The sequence below is a fragment of the Balaenoptera ricei genome, chromosome 8 (assembly GCF_028023285.1).
Source record: "Balaenoptera ricei isolate mBalRic1 chromosome 8, mBalRic1.hap2, whole genome shotgun sequence".
NCBI lineage: Eukaryota > Metazoa > Chordata > Mammalia > Artiodactyla > Balaenopteridae > Balaenoptera > Balaenoptera ricei.
In genome coordinates this window covers 87393019-87415541 of record NC_082646.1, presented here as the reverse complement: position 1 = coordinate 87415541, position 22523 = coordinate 87393019, and the positions used below count along the sequence as shown (strand labels likewise).

Sequence of the window (22523 nt, the reverse complement as noted above, 5' to 3'; positions counted from 1 at the left end):
GGTGATACCTCATCGTGGTTTTGATTTGCATTTCTCTAATGATTAGTGATGTTGAGCATCTTTTCATGTGTTTGTTGGCAATCTGTATGTCTACTTTGGAGAAATGTCTATTTAGGTCTTCTGCGCATTTTTGGATTGGGTTGTTTGTTTTTTTGATATTGAGCAGCATGAGCTGCTTGTATATTTTGGAGATTAATCCTTCGTCAGTTGCTTCTTTGCAAATATTTTCTCCCATTCTGTGGGTTGACTTTTCATCTTGTTTATGGTTTCCTTTGCTGTGCAAAAGCTTTTAAGTTTCATTAGGCCCCATTTGTTTATTTTTGATTTTATTTCCATTACTCTAGGAGGTAGGTCAAAAAGGATCTAAGGCAATGCCCTTTAATTCATAGAATTTTAGAGTTAGAAGGGGTCACCTGCTAATGATGTTGCAAATAAGGAACCTGAGGATAAATGACTTAGAACTAATTATATGATTAGCTGTGAATAGAACCAGGATCCAAGATGTTGACTTCAGGCTTTGGACACTCAAATAAGTGATTGCCTTCTGCAGTATTTTTGCAAAAGTTATTCTTAGAAACACCAGTCTCTTGGGATATTCATGGAGTAAAGAGTGGAAGGAGTTGTTCTGTGGGCAAAAAATTGGGGGAAATGTGGGCTTAAAACAATTAAACTGTGGATCTCAGCATTTGGAAGAGGGTTTGGCCATAACGCCACCCACCCTTTTTTTTTTATTGGAGTATAGTTTCTTTACAATACTGTGTTAGTTTATGCTGTACAGCAAAGTGAGTCAGCTATATGTATACAAATAGCCCTTCTTTTTTGGATTTCCTTCTCATTTAGGTTACCTCAGAGCACTGAGTAGAGTTCCCTGTGCTATACAGTAGGTTGTCATTAGTTATCTATTGTATACATAGTATCAATAGTGTATATATGTCAACCCCAATCTCCTAATTCCTCCCCCCCCCCCCTTTCCCCCTTGGTATCTGTACGTTTGTTTTCTATGCCTGTGTCTCTATTTCTGCTTTGTAAATAAGATCGTCTACACCAGTTTCATAAAACCCCTTTTGAAGGGAGCATATTTTGGAACTGATGGTCTATGAAACCCATAGGAGAAGGCTGACCAGTAGGCTTCAGCAAATACTTATCATGCACCTACTTCATGCAAGTATCATGATAGGAGCTGTACAAAGAGTTAAAGTGAGTTAGACACCAAAGAGTTCCTGGGGCGTTTAAGGGTGGTGGGCGTGGGGTAAGAGTGGTGGCAGGGGCGACAGCATGTTATGAAAAGGCACAAATAACTTCAGTCTATGTCTGAATTTGGGAAGTGTCATGAGAAAGCCTCAAATAAAATGCTATGGGGATTCAAAGGTCAGAGTTCCATGGAAGAAACAGCATTTGAGATGAATCTTGAAAGATGGATGTGAACTCCTTTAGTAAATGTCTGCTGGCTTTTGTTTAGCTGAAAATGACTTTATTTTACTCTTACTTATGAAGTGTAGCTTTTCTGGATGTGCAATGGATAGTTATTTCCCTTCAACACTTTGAATAATTATTTCACAGACACCCTGCATCCACAATTACTTTTGATAAGCCTGACAGTCTAATTCTTAGTCCTTTGCAGGTGATCTTTCTTTTCTCTCAGGCTGCTTTTTAAGGTTTTCTCAGTGTCTTTGGTGTTTCCCTATAACATGTCTAAAGCATAAATTTCTTGTTCATTTATCTTTCCAGGGATGTGCTGTATTTCCTAGATCCGTGGGCTTAGGTCTTTCCATCGGTTCTGAAAAACTCTCAGCTACAGATATTATGTATCTTCCATTCTCTCTATCCTCTACTTCCAAACCTCCAATTAAATTTATATCAGAAGTTCTCATTCTATCTTCCATATCTTTAAATTTCTCTTTCATATTTTCCATTTCCTTTTTTTCCTGAGCTACATTCTGGATGTTTTCTTCAGATATTTCTTTAATTCACTAAGTATCTCTTCAGACATTTAACATGTTTATTAAATATTTATTTTCAACCATTTTATTTTTGTCTCTTTTTTATTCTTTTTCAAATCTACCTGGTCATCCTTTGATGGTCCTTTGTTGCTTGGTTATCTTTGGTACTCCACTCCTTTTTTTTTTTAACTTTTTAAAAAAATTTATTTTATTTATTTTTGGCTGCGTTGGGTCTTCATTGCTGTGCGTGGGCTTTCTCTAGTTGCAGCGAGCGGGGGCTACTCTTTGTTGCGGTGCGTGGGCTTCTCATTGCGGTGGTTTCTCTTTGTTGCGGAGCACGGGCTCTAGGTGCAAGGGCTTCAGTAGTTGTGGCGCACGGGGTTAGTTGCTCTGTGGCATGTGGGATGTGGGATCTTCCCGGACCAGGGCTCAAACCCGTGTCCCCTGCATTAGCAGGTGGATTCTTAACCACTGTGCCACCAGGGAAGTCTTTCTTATTTCTTTAAATTTGTCACACATAGGGCTTCCTTAGTGGTGCAGTGGTTGAGAGTCTGCCTGCCGGTGCAGGGGACGCGGGTTCGAGCCCTGGTCTGGGAAGATCCCACATGCCGCGGAGCAACTAGGCCCGTGAGCCACAACTGCTGAGCCTGCGCATCTGGAGCTTGTGCTCTGCAACAAGAGAGGCCGCGACAGTGAGAGGCCCGCGCACCGTGATGAAGAGTGGCCCCTGCTCGCCGCAACTGGAGAGAGCCCTCGCACAGAAACAAAGACCCAACACAGCCAAAAATAAATAAATAAATAAATTAATTAATTAAAAAAAAATTTTGTCACACGTAGACATTCTATGTTAGAAAGTCAACAAAATGTAGAGATGAAGAGTGCATACTCTAGAACCAACTGCCTGAATCCAAATTGTAGTTCTACCACTTAAGAAATGTTGACCTGGAACAAATTACTTAATCTCTCTGTCCCTCAGTTTTTTTCCTTTATAAAATGGGGATAACAATAGTACTTGCTTCATAGAGTTGTTATGGGAATTAAATAAGTTAAAATTGGGGGAAAAAAAACTTTACAATAGTGCCTAGCACTTAATAATTGCGCTATACACTTTTGTAAATGAAAATATATATCCAAAGTTCTTGGGGTCTAAACTAGATGCTTGTTTTTCCATCAACTCATTCTCTCTTGGTGGTTTGCCTCCTTCCGTGATCTTAGATTTGAACTCAAATTTGATGGCTCTTAATGGCCTACTATGAAGATTTGTATTTGCTTCTGCTGGGAGCAGAAGGAAAACACCAGCCTGAGACACTTCACCCCTTTCGGAGTGTCCTGGCCTAACGCAGAAGTGGCAGACCTTTGGCTTCCCCACTTTCTGATGCTTTAGAGTTCATACCGTGCTACGATGGCACTGGCCCTTAGGACAACCCAGTTTTCTTATTTTCTTAGCACTCTTGGCTCCCAGTTCTGGTTTCAGCTCATATTTGAGGATAAGAGCTGTCCTAGACAATTACTTTACTACTTACAAGCCCAACAGCCCATTTAAAAAGTGATCCAGGGAATTCCCTGGCGGTCCAGTGGTTAGGACTCTGTGCTTTCACGCCGTGGCCCGGGTTCAGTCCCTGGTTGGGGAACTGAGATCCCGCAAGCCGCATGGCCAAAAAAGTGATCCAGTTCTTTTGTAGCTGGAAGGCCTTCTGAGTATCTAGTTATCTATACCGCCAGAAGCTACCTCCTGCTTTGAACCAGTCAGAATGGGTTACCTTATGCTGCAGCAACAAACAACCTCCAGTGGCTTAGAAAAACAAAGGTTTATTTCCCATTTATGCTACACGTTCATCCCAGGTCAGCAGGGCCTCCGCTCTGTGTGATTCTTACTCAGGGATTCAGGCTGATGGAGCTTTGACTATTGGAAGAACATCAGTCCTGTAACAGGGGAGAGAAAATACAGTGAATCATACTCTGGCTGTTAAGGGCTTCCATCTGGAAGTGACACACAACAGTTTCATTCACTTTTAATTAGCCAAGGCAAGTCCTAGGGCCACACCTAACTCCAAGGAAGTGCTTAGGAAGGAAGAGAACTGAAAATATCAGTGAACATCATTAACAGTTACTACATGTTTTTTTCACCTAATATTATAAACATTCTTATATTCTTATATAGATTTGGTAACTAATTTTTAAAAATATTATTATGAAGCTCTCAAACATAAAGACTTAAAAAGAATATTATAATATAATAATACACTTCAATTAAAAATGGTTAAGATGGTAAATTTTATGTTATGTGCTTTTTACCACAATTAAAAAAAACTTGATTGGATTAAATACAAATCATTTTGTTCTGAGGATTCTGATACATTTGTGTTATAACAAGAAATAAACATAGCATTTATTTTCTTTAAAAAAAAGTTTTGTACCTTGAGGGACTATGAAGTGAGCTCTGGAGAAAGAGGGCAAAGGGAAGCTGCCTTTGAGAAGTGATGAGTCTGGGAGAAGAAATTGCCTGTCAGGAAAGAGTGCAGGATCATCTCGAGGGGGTATATGCCCCCTGCCTCCTGGCAGTGCCTGGGTGGGCAGCATCTAGTGGGGAGCGGCTGCTCGTGCTGCCAGCGAGGCCCAGTCCCAGCCTCGCCAGAGTCCCTCCTGGGCCCCAGGTGTACCTGCCCAGCCTGGAACAGACGGCAGGGGTTTGACCTCTTTTGCACATCGCTACTTATCAGCTCCTAGAGCAGGCCTTGACAGCTGGTAGGTGTTCAGTAAATATTTGTTAAGTAAGTGAATGATGGTGATAAGGCAGGGCCTTGGTGTTGTATAAGACCCCTGGACTTCTGCATGAGCCTATGGACTGCAGAGAGGGAGGCTGTTACCTTTCTCACAAGCTTGGCAGGATGAGGACTTGGAGTTGGAACTATGTTGATTTAAGGAAAATAAGTGACATCTTGCACACTTGTCAGGCAGCTTTCTTTTCTTTTTTTTTTTTTTTAAATTACAGTGAATTAGTTTATAGCCAACAAGTATTGATGACCATGTAGAGAAATGAGAATTCTTTTTTTTTTTAATTAATTAATTTTTTAATTTATTTATGGCTGTGTTGGGTCTTCGTTTCTGTGCGAGGGCTTTCTCTAGTTGCGGCAAGCGGGGCCACTCTTCATCGCGGTGCGCGGGCCTCTCACTATCGTGGCCTCTCTTGTTGCGGAGCACAGGCTCCAGACGCGCAGGCTCAGTAGCTGTGGCTCATGGGCTTAGCTGCTCCGTGGCATGTGGGATCTTCCCAGACCAGGGCTCGAACCCACGTCCCCTGCATTGGCAGGCAGATTCTCAACCACTGCGCCACCAGGGAAGCCCAGGCAGCTTTCTTTTTAACTGACTATTTTCCTGCATCCTTTATAGTATGTTATGTAATACACTGTATTTGCAAATAAGTTATATTTGCAAATAAATAGGAGGTATTTATTTACTAATGGATAAAGAATTTTCAGCATGTTACTCATGAACAGAATGAGAGCTGTATCCTCCCCACGGACAGCCTTGGGTGTGAGTAGAATCTATGGTAAACCAACAGGGCACCCCACTTGCCTTACCGGGGCTTTGTGACGGCTGCAGCGGAGGTAGTTAGAGGGTGAACACGGAAGGCTTGGGTTCCACTCCTAGCTCTGCCACCACCACATGGTCTCAGGTAAATCCTTCAATCTCTTCAGTGAACAAGTGTTGGGTTTAATGGTCCCTAAGAGAGGGCTGGAGTTCAGCCTATATGCACTGGGTCCAGCCATCCCAGTCGTCTCCAACTGGTCGGGTATCTACTATCCACTGGTTAAATATTTTGAATGTCATTCCTACTCTCAGGTCTCTTCCATGTGAGGACAAGTCTCTTGCAGGTCTGCAGGAGCCAGAGGTAATCTGGCTTCTCAAAAACAGAAGAATCACAGGAACTCATCCAAAGCATTAGCTTATCCTGATTATAAATATTACTCCTAATGACTCCAGAAGCAATTGCTATGTGCCATATAAAACTGTCTTCTTATCACTGACTCTGTGCTCCAGTTTTCCATTTTCTAACCTCCTCTAAACCTTTTCTCTGTTTACTGTAAAGTAATATTTTCCCTGGCTTCAAAACATGTGGACACATTCCCCATAGATGTGGAAAATAACAGGAGGCTTGAAGTTCACCTGAAGTTCACCAGAGCACCTGAAGTTCTCTCTTGGAGCCTCACTGTTGCTCCTTGGGAGAAATCAAAACAGAAAAGGAAGGTGCTGCTGTAACCAGGCAGCCAAGGAGTAGTATGTGTTCTCTCATCTCCCCATACCTTTACTAACGTTGTTTCCTTTTCCTTTTCCTCTCTACACCCTTTCTTCTGGTGAGCTTCTACCCACACTTCGATGCCCCAACCTATGGTTATTTTACTTCCATTACACTTGTACACCTCGCTGTTACAGAACTTAGCACTTTGTAATATAAGTATTATTTATAAGTGGACTTCCCAACTTCGAGAATCTATAGCCTCTGGAAAACCTGTGTTCTAACATCTAGCATGATACTCTTCCTTTTCTTTACAGTACGTCCAATATTATCACCTATGCTCCTTTGGTCAGCCAGTCTGAGTCATACTGTTTGCCAGAACACAAAAGCAATGGCAGAAAGGGAGCCCAGAGCAGAATAAACAACATACACATCAGGACGCTTTCAACTCAGCTCACCAACTGGAAGCAGCCGCGATACTGTGTGTTAAGAACACTCAGAATGGCTTCTTTGCTCTAGATCTCATTGGCTGACAGCAACTGATGACACTAAAAAACCCACTGCAATTTTATTTTGGAAAATATCTCAGACATAAGTAGTGTTATAATGAATTGGTTTTGAGGGGGTAATCCTGAATATTAAAAGTATTTCCTGGTATTTGATGCTAAGAAGTTCCACTCTATGAACAGTAAATCTCCTTTATTTAAATTAGTTCGAGAGGCTTTCTGTTCCTGTGTCACCAGGCGACCCTATGCAAATAGTACGCCACCGGTATTAGTTAGTGTTCTCCAGAGAGAACCAAAAAGATGTCTATATATACACAGAGAGAAATTGCAAGGAATTGGCTCACATGATTGTGGAGGCTGGCAAGTCCAAAATCTGCAGGGGTGGTAGGCCGTAGGCTAGAGACCCAGGGAAGAGGTGCAGTTTGAGTCCAAAGGCAGTCTGGTGGCAGAATTCCCTCTTCCTTGGGAAAGGTCAGTCTTTTTTCTACTGAGAACTTCAACTCAGTGGCAGAAACCCACTCACATTATAGAGGGTTATCTGCTTTACTCAAGTATTTAAGTGTTAATCTCAATTAAAACAATACCTTCACAGAAACATCTAGAATAATGTTGACCAAATATCTGGGTACTGTGGCCTAACCAAGTTGACACAGAAAATTAACCATCACACCCCTCATCTCTAATCCTTACCAGTGGCTGCCTTGAGCACCACGTTGCAAACGATTCTGAAGCCACGTCCAGACTTAACAGGAAAGCACACTCTTATGAACTAGTAATGTCTGCTCTGAGCACAGAAGAGAGGAGAGGCAGCCTGTGTCTTATATTTTCTATTCCTACACTAGAAGTTTGGTTTGTGTTTATTGAATGAACAAGTGACAAATCTTGCCCATTTTGCCTTTGAAACTAGGACTAACCGTGATTCAAGATGTGTTCAAATTGAATTGTTTGATATCAACCAGGCAAGCTGAGAAAATTCTCATGCTCCCTGTGTATATGCACAAGAATGCTCCCAGCAGCTTCATTATCAACATTCCCAAACTAGAAATAACCAGAATGTTCACCAACAGTACGTGGTAGATAAAAAATGTGCTGTAATAAATATGAACTACAGCTACATACAACCTGGATGACTCTTACAAACAGGAGGTTGAGCAAAAGAAGCCAGACACAAAAGAACAAGGCATTAATTCCATTTATGAAGTTCCAACACACAAAATTAAGCTATATTCTATGTAGATGCACATTTAGGTGCTAAATAATTATTTAAAAAAGCAAAGAAGTGATTCCCATAAAAGTTCTGATAGTGGTTATCTCTAGGAGCATGTGAGATGGGGGGGAGAATTCACAATATTATACGTCTTGACTTGAGTGTTAACTTTAAAACAACATGGTAAAATGTTTTCTCTGTATAAGTGTTAAACAATCAAAAAGTTTAAATGTTTTTCCTAAGGTCTCCTTATGCCAGTTCCTAAAAAGAGAAAACGGGCAGGTGCGGAACTAAAAGAACCCTCAGCTAAAATTAGAGTCAGTACAGGCCTGTAGGGGGAGCTCTTGCGCCCTCCATGCCTCTTCAATTACTCCAAACCGGAAGGGACTACCCCTACACCTCTCCTGCATCTCCCACAGGAACGTGTTGCCTACTGCGCTATCCAACAGGAAGAAGAAAACTTCTCTCCCTGAAGGACAGCCCAGCCAATCCGAGACTGTAGCAGTCCAACCAATGAGAAGCCTCCATACTTTGGACTCCCAGCTTCCTCCAATGGCTCCTTGGTTATTACAGGTCCTCCCAAGTCTCGCCTTTTCCCTATAAAAGCTAGTTTCCCTTCCTTGTTCCCTGGGTTTGCCTGTGGTCCTCCATAATTCAGTATCCCGGGTTGCAATTCCTCTGGCATTAATGAATAAACTCACTTTGCTGGTAAAATAATTGATGCTATTGCATTATTCAAGCTGACACAGGGAACCCCAAGAAACACTGGCCCAATCCCCATTTAGCCTCTGGCCAAAGAGGCCAGTGCATTCACTCTCCAAACTACCTCCCCCCTAGTGTCTACTTTAGACCCTTTTCTGTTTTGCTTTTTCCCCCAGAACAAATGTCTCCATTTTAGTAGTGGTTAGATTTACAGTATAACAAATTTAACAGTTGAAAGCCCTAAAATTCATCCTCAGCAAAACTTGCAAAGCAGCTGCAAAAAAGATGAATGTCACTCATGGGATCAAAAGCCTAGAAGGATTTCGTGGAAAAGTTCAGCAGTGTGTGCATGCAAAGCCTATTCTAAACAGAAGGCTCTGTTAGACGATAGTGTCCCTCTGTCTCATTATGAGCTGGAAGTGCCTGGGATAACTGGGCTTTGGAAGGCTGCTGGTTCTTATGCAGAAATCCTGGTACAAAGGGCAGGCTCTCATGATCTGCCTTCCAGGATCTTAGGCTTAAAATTCAGAACTGAGCTTCAAGAGAGTTAGAGAAAAGGCAAAGTGATTTTAAGGGCAGGTGCTGGAGGTTTACTTTTTCCTCTTTTCATAGCTTTGAGTACTTAGAAATTTGTAGTTAAATATGCTTTCTTCCCTCTGGAAAACAGATTTCCCTGCTCTCTCACCTCTGCCTGGGGAATAACAAATTTCATATGGAAACCCGAAAACCCAAAGAGAAATATGCAATGCTTCAGACACCTTGTGTCAGACTGGCTGGCACAGACCCTGGTTTGGGTCAGGCTGTTTAAGCTTCTCTGGAACAAGCATTTATCTACCGCAGGGTCATTTTATAGGTCCATTAAATCTACATTTTCTCTTGGGCTCCTTTCCTCAGCTCCCCTCAACCCCACTCTAGTCACACACTCTAAAAACCCCCCTTAAGCCCCAGAAATAAATTTCTATAAACTGCCAAGCGTTCAATCAGGCTTTTACTATATCTCTTTGTAATTAGAATAAATTTACTGCTCAGAGAGATGGGGGGAAATATGCAAGGTACTCCTTGGATAAATATACTGCAGTGAGAAAAGTAGAGGCTCTGTAAAAGTTATCTCTGTGAATTCAACAAGAATCAAGGTCACTGGAGCTGCTACATACCAGGGAATGTTAATTAATGGGCCTGCAGCTGGTGGTACCACTTGGCCACTCTGCTCCAGCTGCTTGCTCCATATTTCTCTCGTTTGGAGGACCATTCTTGGATCAAATCCCATCTCTTTTTTTCCTCCAAGTACAAAAAGTACATAAGTCTATCCTGGAAGGATGCCAACCTTTCAGAGCACTAAGCTAAGTGTTGTTTCTTAGCTATTTTTATCTCCTTTTTAAAGAGAGGTCACTCTATCACCTCTGGAGCTGGATTACTTGCAATCGGTGTTCAAGCTGTGGCCTGAGGTCACCGTTCTGGCACTATCCACAGGGAGGTGTCCTGAAGTTGTAGAGCAGACGGGCACTTGTAACTTGCCCTCAAACTAAAGCGGAAGGCACCTGAAAAGATGCACTTATCTCTCTCCTCACTACACAGTCTACATTTTAAGCGAGGCTGAAGGCAAGGTGAAAATGCAACCCAAGCACTCAATGGCTCAGAGCTGAAGAGGGAGAGAGAAAGAAACAGGAGAAAAGGAGAAAAGAAGAGAGTCTGACAGAAGAGGCAGAAAGTATCAGGGTAGTTTATACCATTTAAATCTCTGGGAAGCATTAAATGAGACCAGGCATGTAAACCACTTAGCACAGTTAGCTGGGACACAGGCCAGCTATTGGTAATTAAAATAACTCCAGAGTTGAGGTAGAACAGACGTGTACAACATGGACCCGTCCCTGCACTGCCTTGGGACTGTATTTAGGCAGTGCCTTACTCTGGTTAAACCTGGACTTTGGAGTCAGAAAGATCTGGTTTTATGTCCCTGCTCAACCACTTAAGTAGCTGTGTGTCATTTGACTGCTTAGATATCTCTTTAGATCTCACCTTTCTCATCTGTATAATGGGGCTAATTATAGTATCTGCTTCAAGGCTACTGAGCAGATTTAATGAAATACAGCATGTGGGACCTTTAGCACAGTGTTTGGTACATGTTAATCTCAATAAATACTCGTTGTAACTGGGGCTCTTATAACTGTTTTCATAGGTCAGCAAAGTAAGAATCAGGAAAAGTGTTTCAGGAAAACAGTTTGCCTCTCTGGGTGGGTGAAGATGGCTTAAGAAGAGCAGTTTTTCCAAAGCAGTGAAAATGGTCCTGCTTGCCTCTATTGCAGCGGGGCTTGTTTTTCTTCTCATTTGGAAACTTTCTTTCCTTCAGTGTTACATAGTGAGGAGACTGGGCGTTCTTCCCACAATGACAGACATGCAAATCTTGCCCAGAAATAACAGGGAAAATGCCCGACTCTGCTTCTTTAAGGAATTCTCCAGGTAACCATAAGCCATAGACTCCAGGCTCAGGGCCCTGGGGATGGCTGCACCCATTCCCCTCAAGCCAGGCGGGCTGTCTTCCACTTGGGCCAGTTCCTTTATGAGAGAGACCCAGCTTTACTGAGCCCTTTTTAAAGGAAACAAGAACGTTCTAAAAAATTGGGAAATGTTCTCCATTACTATTTCCAAACTGTAAAATGATATTTGGGCCTTTTAAAAGACTTGGGAAATTTTCTGAAATTAAGGAATATGGATTTAAAGGAAGCCTTGGGGGATTAGATTTTTCCTTCTCTTTGAAGCATTTGAAACAACTTTAATCTGCTTTCAGAGTGCTATGCAATTTGGCATGGCATTCTGGTAGAGTGTTGTTGCCTTCTTCCTGGAACTGATACTTTTGTGCCCCTTTTAAAACCCATCTGGAGAAATGCTTCGGGTATAAAAAGACATTTGAATTTAAAGAACAAGACTATTCAAGGTAAAGGAATGGCTTCTAAGATGCTTCAAAGAAATTTTTAAATTTCTATTTTGGGCAAAAGAAAACTAAACAAACAAAAATCTAGTTGGATATACAGCCACAAAGATTAACTTTTCATACATAATTTCCTGCTTGTTGTCCTCCTATCATATATATATATATCTATATATATATATAAAATATGTACTTTACAAAATGCAATTGTATATACTCTCATGTAATACCACTACTCTGGGAGGCAAGTATTATAATTCTTATTTTACTGATAAGGAAACTGGGGCTCAGGGAGTTCAAGTTTTGCTTAAAGAAAATATAATGTGGCAAGAACTTGAACTTGGGACGCTAGGTTTTAATCCCAATACCTTTTCCACAACACCTCATCACCTTTAACCTGCCATGTGGTCTAGGCAGCTCCAGTCAATCTTTGATGCCTCAGTTTCCCGGTCTGTGAGATGAGAATAATACCTCTCTGGCTTGCTTTCAGGGACTGGTGGATAGATTTTCCAGGGCCAAGTCTATCTATGATGTGACCAAGATTTCCAGGAACAGTGTATGATAAACCTGAATGAAATACAGTTGTGCCTCAGTATCTGCGGGGAATTGGTTCCAGGAGCCCCCGCAGATACCAAAATCTGCAGATGCTCAAGTCCCTGATATAAAATGGCGTATGACAGTGAAGAGAGTCAGCTGGAGCTATCCAGAGGTTTCCCATCCGCGGATACGGAGGGTAGATTGTTCACTCTGCTGAGCCCAAAGGAATATTGCTAACACCCTGTCTACCCCAGGAATGCTGCAGAGGTCTGCAGGAGATGCACTGTGAAGATTTAAAATGACATTGGTTGCAAAAGACAAGTGCAGAATGGTTACAAACCTGGCAGGTGGCCTGGAAGCTGCAAGCAGTTGTGCATAGCTCATTATCCCAGGGGCTGGAGAACCTGCAGAAGGGGCAGATGGGGAAGCAAGGGCACACATTGGTCCACCTGGGGCCTTAATTCCCCAAAGCTACAAAGGAGGAGATAAGTGTATCATCAAAAGGAATGAAAACTCAACAGCTATGCGATTCTAGAAGAATATATAGTTTTTAAATGTCTAGGAAAATAATACATTTCTCCTTTCTATTTATTTATTTAGTTATTACAAAAGTATATCTATTCATTGTCAAAATAATAGAGAAGTGTAGAATGAGAAAGTGACATTCCCTCTTTCGTTTGCTCCTCCCCTAACTCACTCACTAAACTCCCCTAGCTCCCAGACATGTACTCTGTGTCCCCTAAAATGTTTTCCATTTAAATACTATGTGTGTGTGTATTTCAGATGCATGTCATATGGATTCACATATGTGTTTTTAAATGGGGTCTCATAACACAGAGAGTTTTGCAACTTGCCTATTTGTTTAACTTTACAATGTATCATAGATACTTGCTCACACAGACCTCTCATTCCCTGCCCCCAGCTTTATTGAGATATACTTGATGAATAAGAATTGTATATATTTGAGGTGCTCCACACGATGACTTGGTATATTTATATATATATATATATACACATACACACACACACATTGTGACATGGTTACCAAAATCAAGCTAATTAACATATCCATTACCTTAAATAGCTACATTTTCGTATGTGGTAAAAAGCTCTACTCTCTCAGTAAATTTCAAGAATACAACACAGTATTAGTAACCAGAGTCACTATGCTGTCCATTAGCTCTCCAGAACTTATGCATGGTGCATAACTGAACCTTTGTACCCCTTGATGAGTATCTCCCCATTTCCTCCAACCACTGTTTTAATCTCTGCTTTTAGGAGTTCAACTTTTTTAGAGACCTCTCATTTTTTTTTAAAGCATGGAGCGGGTTCCTTTGTATGGATATACCATAGTTTATTTAGCCCCATTTCTATGGGTGGAGATATAGGTAACTGCTGTGTTTTTCCCCTTAACATTAACAAACAATGCTTCAGCAAATAATAATGATGGTTTATTAATATGAAAGGAAACAATCTAGGGATAAATGGGCTACAGCAAATTTGGGAAAGATAGTACATAACAAAATCCTTACCTGTGAGCCCAGTGTGGGGAATCAGACCCTTCTCCGTTTAGCTCTTCATTGTGTCAGAGTGACAGCTGACACCGAAGAAAGAACCCAGGAAAAAAACAAGTTAAAGAAAGGAAAAAGAGGGCTTCCCTGGTGGTGCAGTGGTTAAGAATCCACCTGCTGATGCAGGGGACACAGGTTCGAGCCCTGGTCCGGGAAGATCCCACATGCCAGGGAGCAACTAAGCCGGTGCGCCACAACTACTGAGCCCATGAGCCACAACTACTGAGCCCACGTGCCACAACTACTGAAGCCCACGTGCCTAGAGCCTGTGCTCCACAAGGAGAGAAGCCACCACAATAAGAAGATCGCGCACCGCAACAGAGTAGCCCCCACTTGCTGCAACTAGAGAAAGCCCACACGCAGCAATGAGGACCCAACGCAGACAAAAATAAAAAATAAATAAAAATTTAAAAAATATATATAGAAAAAGCAAGGAAAAAGAAAGCACAGCAGGATTTTTGAGAGGTTGGGTGAACTGAATTAAGGATCATTATCGAGTGTACAGAAACCCTGTAGAGAAACCGTATGATTATTATAAAGTTCAGATTGGTGGCACTGTAAGAAGGAAAATGATGGCGAGGGTGAGAAAATGTGTGAGCATTTAGTCTCCATGTCAGTCCCCACAGGATGGGGGTTGTGTCTTAGTCCTTCGTAGCCGCCATACCTGGCATAATTCCTGACAAGTAAAAGGTGTTAATAAGTACTTGAAGAAAGAGCAAGGAATACTTCTCCCCAGAGGACCAAGCCTTTTGGACATGAGCCAGCAGAACCTACCTGAATGTAGATAAATCTTGATTTGTGACTTTACAAATAACTTGAAAATTTAAAAATATTATCTTGAGTTGAAAAGCACTAAGTTAAAAAATAGTTTCACTGAAAAGCCTCTGTTTTGTAATTTACCTGACATGTTTCTCTGCTTACTGTTCTTTGTGTTTTAATTTGTTGCCTGCTCAAAAAATGTATTAAATTGTTATTGGACATTGAATTCAAAAATTTTTTAATTGACCTTATTTTTCTTGAACCCACCACTAAGATGTTCTGTGTCTAGTTGCGTTGTGTCAGTTGGCTGGTTTCTGCCTCTTGGCTTCAGCATTCATGTTCCTAAATGAAGTAAAAAGAATCAAGTGCCCCATGGCAGGTCTTCAGTCTCGTTAACTGAGAATTCAACGGAAAAGTTTAAGACATATCCTCTGTGTGATGGTCCTACTGATTGGGTAACTATGTTCCAGTCAACCAGAGATCAAATAACTTGACTTGGGTGTGTGTGTACATTCCTCAAGATATTTTTATGAGAAAGGGATAAGTGAAAGATAAGCAAACCGATATGAGGGATTTACTTTTAAAGGAGAGAGAGAGAGAGGAACCAGCTTGGTCAACCTCACCTTCTACATCAGGGTCAGCAATTTACCAAAAATACACCAAAGGGAAGATTGCCAACCCCTGTTCTTCATCAGTTGAATTCTCCAGAGTGGTAATCCATATTCATTATGATCTTGACATACTAGGGAAAGAAAGATTGAATTAAATTCAGTAGAATTGCTGGAATTATATTTCAATGTCCCACATATTCATTCATTCCATAAATATGAGCAAAACCACTAGACAATCAGAAAGACTATTCTCTAGTCATTCTGAATCATCAGGATTGTTCTACTGAGTCTTTTAGTGAGTTCAGTGCCCTCCGTGCCCCCCAAAAAAGCCCCACTGAATCCTCTTTCCCCATCCCAGCAGAAGCTCTAGTTCATGATGAGACATGCTTCAGAGTGTTTGAATTGGCTTATGGATAGAATTATCTGCAGGGAGGCGACCCAAAGGTATTGTGAAAGAGAGAAGGAATAATCTGTTTAGGAAGTCATTCTTTAAATTGTCATTTTGGCAGGGTAGCTCAGAGGGTAGAGAACTGGAATGAGGTCAGCAGTCTTGGGTTCCAGGCCTTTATTTTTATAATGCTGTCTGACTCTGGGCTTCAGTTTCTTCATCATGAAATGAAGAGTCCAACAAGGTGACCGTGGCACGGAGGATCGTGCCTTCTATTAGTGTATAGGATAAAGGATGCTGACAAAATCATATTAAGATAAGTTTCCAAATTCTAAAGACATAGGATTCTTTATAGAGATGAAAACAAAATCCTGGGGATTCTAAGGGGACTCTTCTGGGACACCAGTCCTGGGGCAGATTTTTTCCCCCAAATCAGGTGTTCCTTGTACTCAGGGATTCTGGTGAGAGGTCTCCTTCCTTAACTAGATCAGCTGTAAACTGTGTCCTTCCTGAAGGCTATGATAACCTGGAGTTGGCATCAGGGACTCCGAGCTATAAACCTGGCACAGGGTCCTACGCCAGCAGTAACATTCTTACTGCTCTGCCCAGAGGGTTCTCTATTTGTAGCCCCCTGAGCTCTGTGAGGCCCACCCATCTCAAAAGGCAACCTCAGGGCCTCTCAAAGAGAAGTCTTTCATAGGGCTGTTGACTGGGGTTGAAAACTGAACCCTGGCCCTGACTGAAGCCATCATTTGCATAATAATCATGACCAATTTGGAGGAGTTAAGAAAGCCTCAAGTCCAGGAGCTCTTCACTTTTGTAACCAGTCACTGTCAGGCAGGTGGTGCCTCGTTATTTTTTGGTAACTTTAGGTACCTAGAGTTGTTCTAGAGGAAGAGAATCTTAAAGATGAATTTTCTGAACTGTTTCTCTAATCTGATTAGATTTAAAGGCACTAAGGACTGTATTTCTTGTAGTAAAGAGGATGCTGATGGTCCATGGTATGTTGTGGCAGCAGAGATACACAAAATAAGATCACTGATCACTGGATACTCCTAAACAAATACTTGTAAAAGGCAAGTTTCTTCAGAGGAAATCCACTGCTGCTCTTAAAGGAAAGAGTTGTCCCCCCCACCCCAACCCCCCTTTCCTGATAAGACAAAGACTTAATGCTATCCTGAAGAATTTGGCTTTGGAAATGGCCGGTTTCACTTTGCTGAAAGCCCTGAGGCTGGGAGCGGCAGCCTGGAGGCGGTACATCTTGTGTTACTTGGCTAGGAGAAATCCCTTGAGGCAACATGAAATGGTGCCTCTTTGGGTCATTTGCTTTTCTCCTGTCTCTCCATCCTATTTTTAAGAGTCAGTAGAATACTAACAACACCATCACAATAGTGATCACTCACATGGCCCTTGCTATGTGCCAGGCACATAGCTCTTAGGCCGTAGACAGATTCATGTTTTTAATTTTTACGACAACCTTATGAGGTAGGTATTATTATTAATCCCATTTTACAGTTGGGGAAATGGAAGCAAAGTCAAATAGTTACCAAGTAGGGACGCTACCAAGTACCAGGATCATGGTGAACTTGGGTGATGAACAGTTCTGGACTGAATCCTGGCCATGCCCCTCAATGGTGATAGGATCTTGGATTGGACCCTAAAACTCTTCCAGCCTCTGCCTCTGCATTTGAACATGGGAATAGTAACAGCTCCTGCCTGATAGAATTGCTGTGAGATTGAAATGGGTTGATAAACATTTGGTCCAGGGCCTGGCACATCCTAAGGGCTCAAAAAATGGGCTTCCCATCCTCTGAGATACCGATGTGCAGTCGTTGCAAATAATATTTTTTCCCAGTTTATAGCTTGTCTTTTCATCCTCTTTGATGAAGTCTAATTTATAGATTTTTTTTTATGGATTGTGCTTTTGCTGCCATGTCTTAGAACCCTTCGTCAAGCCCTAGATCCTACAGATTTTCTCCTAAAATTTTTATAGTTATGAATTACTTTTTGACAGGGCATTTTTTCCTAAATATAAAAGAAAGACATGCCTATTGTAGACCATTTGGAATATAAGGAAAAACTCAATGAGGAAAGTTAAAATCACTAGTAAAACCGAAATCCAGAAATACATTTGGTATTAGATGCAAGCATTTGTAACTTTAATAAAAATGTCACCTCTTTTATAATGGGGAAACAGAACCCTCCAACAGTAAACTGCACTATCGAGTACCAAGCAGAGTGCTGATGGAAGGTGCCTCTCTTCACGCCAAGATCAGCTGGGGGAGTTGCCATTCAGAAAAGACTAAGAACTACTGACCCAAACAGTGAAACTCATGTTTATGAACTGCAGCTGTTAGTTACAGGCTGTAATTGCCCCACCAGATAAAGAAGCTATTTAAGAGAGCAGGTTGCTATAAGCTGAATAGAAACAGAAAATAGTCTTTTTGGAAATCACAGGATTGTAACTAAGGGGAACGTCAGGTTCGAGGCTGGAATGGATCTTTGTGTATTTGCTGGCTTGGAGATAGACAGGCTGATCTGGCATGAGGACGGTCCAGCCCTGGCTGCTCTTCTGTTTTGTTGGAGAGTAATCAGTTGAGGATCCCTTTTTCAAGTCCTGCCATGTAGGGGCTTCCACGGCTAGAATCCTTTCAGCCTACCCATTTCTGATTCCTGGGCACCTGGAATTCTGCCTCTTGTCCCACCGCCTCACCTGCCTGACTTGTCAGGTCAGTTGGTAACAGCTGTGATCAGAGCAGTGTGAACACTGACACCCAGCCAGGCACGCAGATTAGCGTGGGCTCTAAAACCCAAATGAATCAAGTCAAGTTTGAATTTCATAGCACATTGGGCAGTGAGTCACCCAAGCAGCAGACAGTGCTCCTGGGTATATGGAAGGCTCTTCCATCTCTCTCATACCCCCCTTTCCCAAATTTGCTTATTTAATAGTTTAATAGTTGACGCCTTCTCATCCCCCATGCTTTAGCCTAAATGTCACTTCCTCAGAGAAGAGACAAATAGGCTTGGCTAAATTGGTATAGCTCCCTCCTTTATCCTCTATCACCATCCCTGATTGTATCCTTGGGAGCACCTATTACCATTTGTAATTTTTTATTTTGTGTATTTATGTCTTACCCTTGCCTCCCCCCCCTCCCCAGGTTGTAAACTTCACAAGGGCAGAGACCGTGTGTGTGTGTGTGTGTGTGTGTGTGTGTGCGCGTGTTTTTAAAAGCTGGCTTTGTTTAGTCAGCTTTTAGCTCATAATAGGCATTTAATAAATACAGTGTTAATAAGATGGAAAATTTTACAAGTTCATTTTTGAGCTGGAACTCTAATTTTATAAATGTTTTAGATAATGGCTGACCCTTGAATGATAGGTCCATTCATTTCTTCATTCTGTCAATCAACAGATTTTTATTAAGAGCTTAGTATTTGCCAGACCTTGTGCTAGGTGCTGGGGTTAGAGGTGCCTAGCAAGGAAGACAAATATGATTTAGGCAAATATGATCTAGGGAATCACGAGCTATGATATGGGTAGTAGAGGGTTTTAGGGAAGCATTGAGTTATCAATTTCCTGAGCTTTATGAGAACCACAGCTGATTTTTTTCTCCACCCAAGTCACCTTGTGACATCCATTCAAGCCCAACAACTTCATACCCAAAATGTTGATTGGGGTTATCTGTGTATCTGTAAGTTTGTACAGAAAAGATTATAATCAACTTTTTAAACAGAGACTAAACAGTGTAAGCGAGTGACACCATAATAAATGAGTAAGAAACCAGAGGGATAGTTTTAAAAACTATCTTTACAAAGTAGGGTTTTACAAAGTGCATTCTCTTTCTCTTTACTCCATCCTTTCCTCCCTCCCTCCTTCCTACTTTCTCTCTCACACACAGTTCAGACACAAGACATGGAGAAGCAAATGTTTTCTAACTCGATGACTTCAGCGGATTAGCGCTCCTTTGAAAGTGATATTGTTACAGCCATAACGTGTTTATGTGTAACACAGACATCTTTATGTTTAATGCAGACGTGTCTGTGTGGGGAACATTAACATCCTGGCCTTGTCATTTAGTGAGGTAGGAAGTTCAGCCTAGAACTCGAGATCCCCAAAGCCTTGAGAAATCTTGATACGGGAGGAGGGAGCAGGAGAGAAGAAGGGAGATTATTTTAAGGGTTATTTCTCTTTTTTTTCTAACCCTCCTGGGCTTAACTCCTACTCTCAGAGAAACAATCCTTTTCCATCACAGCTGGGATGGTTGTCAGGCAGAGTGTCAGGCAAAGGTATCCTTGCTGAGGATAGCAGTCATCCAGAAAAGAGTCAGGCAATTAGAAGATGCTGGTAAATCCCAGAGACACCACAGTGAGAGTTCCATTTTCTAATAAGCTGATGGCAAAATATTTATTTCAGACCCTGACACTCCAACTCCAAAGGAACAAATTAGAAGTATTTTCTCAATAATTTTCTTTATATACCAAACTGTATCCTAGAAGTTAACTTTTAATTTTAATATTTTAAAACTCTTTATTATTCTTTATAAATTATGAAAGTTACCGAGGCTTACTGTAACAAAATCAAACAATACAAAAGTATATCAAGCAAAAAGTTAAAGCCTAGCCCTCTCCTCTATCCCACTCCCCAAAGCAGCACTGTCCAATAGAAATTAAATGTGAGCCACATATACAATTAAAAATTTTTTAGTAGCCACATTAAAAAAAGTAAAAAAGGAACAGGTGAAATTAATTTTAATTATACATTTTATTTAACCTAACGTACCCAAAATGCTGTTACTTCAACATGTAATCAACATTATCAAATTATTCATGAGTTACAAAATTATTACTGAGATATTTTCCATTATTTTTTGTACCAAGTCTTCTAAATCTGGTATCTGTTTTACACTTACAACATCTCTCAATTTGGATGCTAAATTTTCATTGAAAAACCTTGATCTATATTGAGATTCCTAAAACATAAAGTTGAAAAAGTAGACTCATATCCAAGTTGCTGCAAACGTACTCAAAATTTTCCCAATAACTGAATGAAGTACCAGTTTTTAACTTAAATATGAAGTAATTAAAATTAAATAAATTAAAAAAATCTGATTCCTCAGTTGCATCACATTTCAAGTACTCAGTAGCCACGTGTGGGTAGTGACTACCATATTGGACCGTGCAGCTCTAGAGGGAACCGCTAATGTAAATTTGGTGTGGAACCTTCTTGACCTTTTCTCTATGCACATATATACATATATAAATGTATAATTAAACAATATATGTATATTACACATATCTGGGTTTCATTTCAGAAAAATCATGCTATATATTTTACTCAATCTAATTTTTTTCAGTTAAAATTATATTTTGGATATTTTTCCTTTTCAGGACGTATGGATCTGCATTTTTTTATAACAGTTGTGTAGTAGATTTATTTAACCACTTCCCTACTAATGGGCACATAAGTTGTTTCTGATGTTTTGCAGTTATAAACATCCATGTTTTCATACTTATGCTAGTATTCCCAGAGGATAAATCCCAAGAATTGATTCTTCTGGGCCAAAGGGTATACATCAAAAAATCTGAAAGCTAATGCTGAATTACCCTCCCAAATGGTTAGGCCAAATATCCTACACGCTTTGCTGGCATTCCTTACCAGCATCTGTAAATGCTCCAAATGCCAGAATCATAAAACATCAGAAAGAAAAGATATTAGGGGTCATCTATTCCAGTCCCTTTATTTTATGGACCAGGAAGATCAAGCCAAAGCTGCGGGAAGAGTCCAGGTAGCTTATTTGTGGCCAGGCTGGGACCTGAGAAGCTCCCGGGTTCTTGCCCGCTGTCCCGGTGAGCGCGGAGCAGCCTGGCTGTGCCTTTCCAAGCATCCTCAGGAAGGTCATCCTTCCTCGCGCTCCCTGTACTGTATCATTATCAAACCTGCGCAGGTGAAATCAGCAGGCCTTTCAATGGAGCATCACATCGCGCCTCAGTAAACAAACAGCAGGAGCCAAGGCAGCCTTTCCTTGACATTTGTATCCAAAATTGAATTCGGTCTGCTCAAATGCTCGCTACAGTTTCAAGGGTGCCTTTCCCACCTCCCTTCTGCTGAGCACAGCCAAGTCTTAGACTCAGGCAGAAGGGAAAAAAAAGGGGTGGGTGTGTTTTGTTTCATGGAGAAATAAACTCCACCGGTCAGCAGTTCCTGGCCCACCAGCTCAGAAACATTCCATCTTTAATGGGAGTCACTTTGGGAGGGCAAAGGCAGAAGGGCGTGAAGGTCTTTTTGGGGGAAGGTGGTTCCTTCTAGCCACCCTTGAGCTGGTGGAGCCAGTGTGATGCTAGACGCATCTCACGTGCCAGCGAGATGGGCTTCTCCTGAGGACTCCTTCCCTACAGTTTCCTACAACTTTACAGAGCCCATGAACACAAGCGCTATCCCATAGAATCCTTGTGCGGTAGGCACCACGCTCAAATGCGCATTGGTGGCAAGAGGCTGGAAACCATCTCTCCTGACTCCATCTCCAGGATGCCTCCCTCTTCCACATCACTCAGCCCCCGGCCCCATCACATACCCTTCACAGCCACCATGGGCCTGGTTCCTCTTCTCCATCTGTTGCCTACACCCCCAGCCCAACTTCATTACAGGCATTAAAAATAAAACTCATTTGCTTATGCTAACTCATGTATTTAAAAATCAATTCAGACATCTTAATTCTATTTAATTTTTCTTCCTTTCCTGTCATACACCCCCTCTTTCTGCCCAAATATAATGCTTTCTTCACATATGGGCACCAAAAAGCCAAAATCTAGACAGAACTCTCCTGTTTTTGCTATATGTTGCCAAATAGTTCATACTCCTAAACTTGGTGACTCCTTTTGGCCCTGGTTTTTATTTTTCTGATGTTTCTTTATTATGCGAAGAAAGGAAAGAGATATCACAGTAGGAAAAGATGGATGGTTATGAGAGCAGAAAAGCAAAATAAGGATTTATTTCATGCTGTTTTAGCAGGGCATTATAAGGCTTCTAACTTTGTCATCCTAGGCATAGCCTCACCCCATAAATGCAATTCACCAACAGGCCTTGCCTCTACAGTATCTTTACCTCTGCAGTATCTCTCAAGTCCACACATTTCTTTCCATTT

General features: G+C 41.4%; 1 long non-coding RNA gene across 18 annotated transcripts in view; it reads right to left on the bottom strand.

Moving 5' to 3' along the window:
- LOC132370737 (uncharacterized) overlaps positions 1-22523 on the bottom strand; it is a 49412-nt gene that overhangs the window by 6250 nt on the left and 20639 nt on the right. For all 18 annotated transcript variants that reach the window (XR_009504691.1, XR_009504693.1, XR_009504681.1 and 15 more), the window contains 3 exons: positions 15009-15127; positions 12396-12459; positions 3701-3863 (listed from right to left, as the gene is read on the bottom strand). This is a non-coding gene — a long non-coding RNA (uncharacterized LOC132370737). The remainder of the gene's footprint in view (positions 1-3700; positions 3864-12395; positions 12460-15008; positions 15128-22523) is intronic.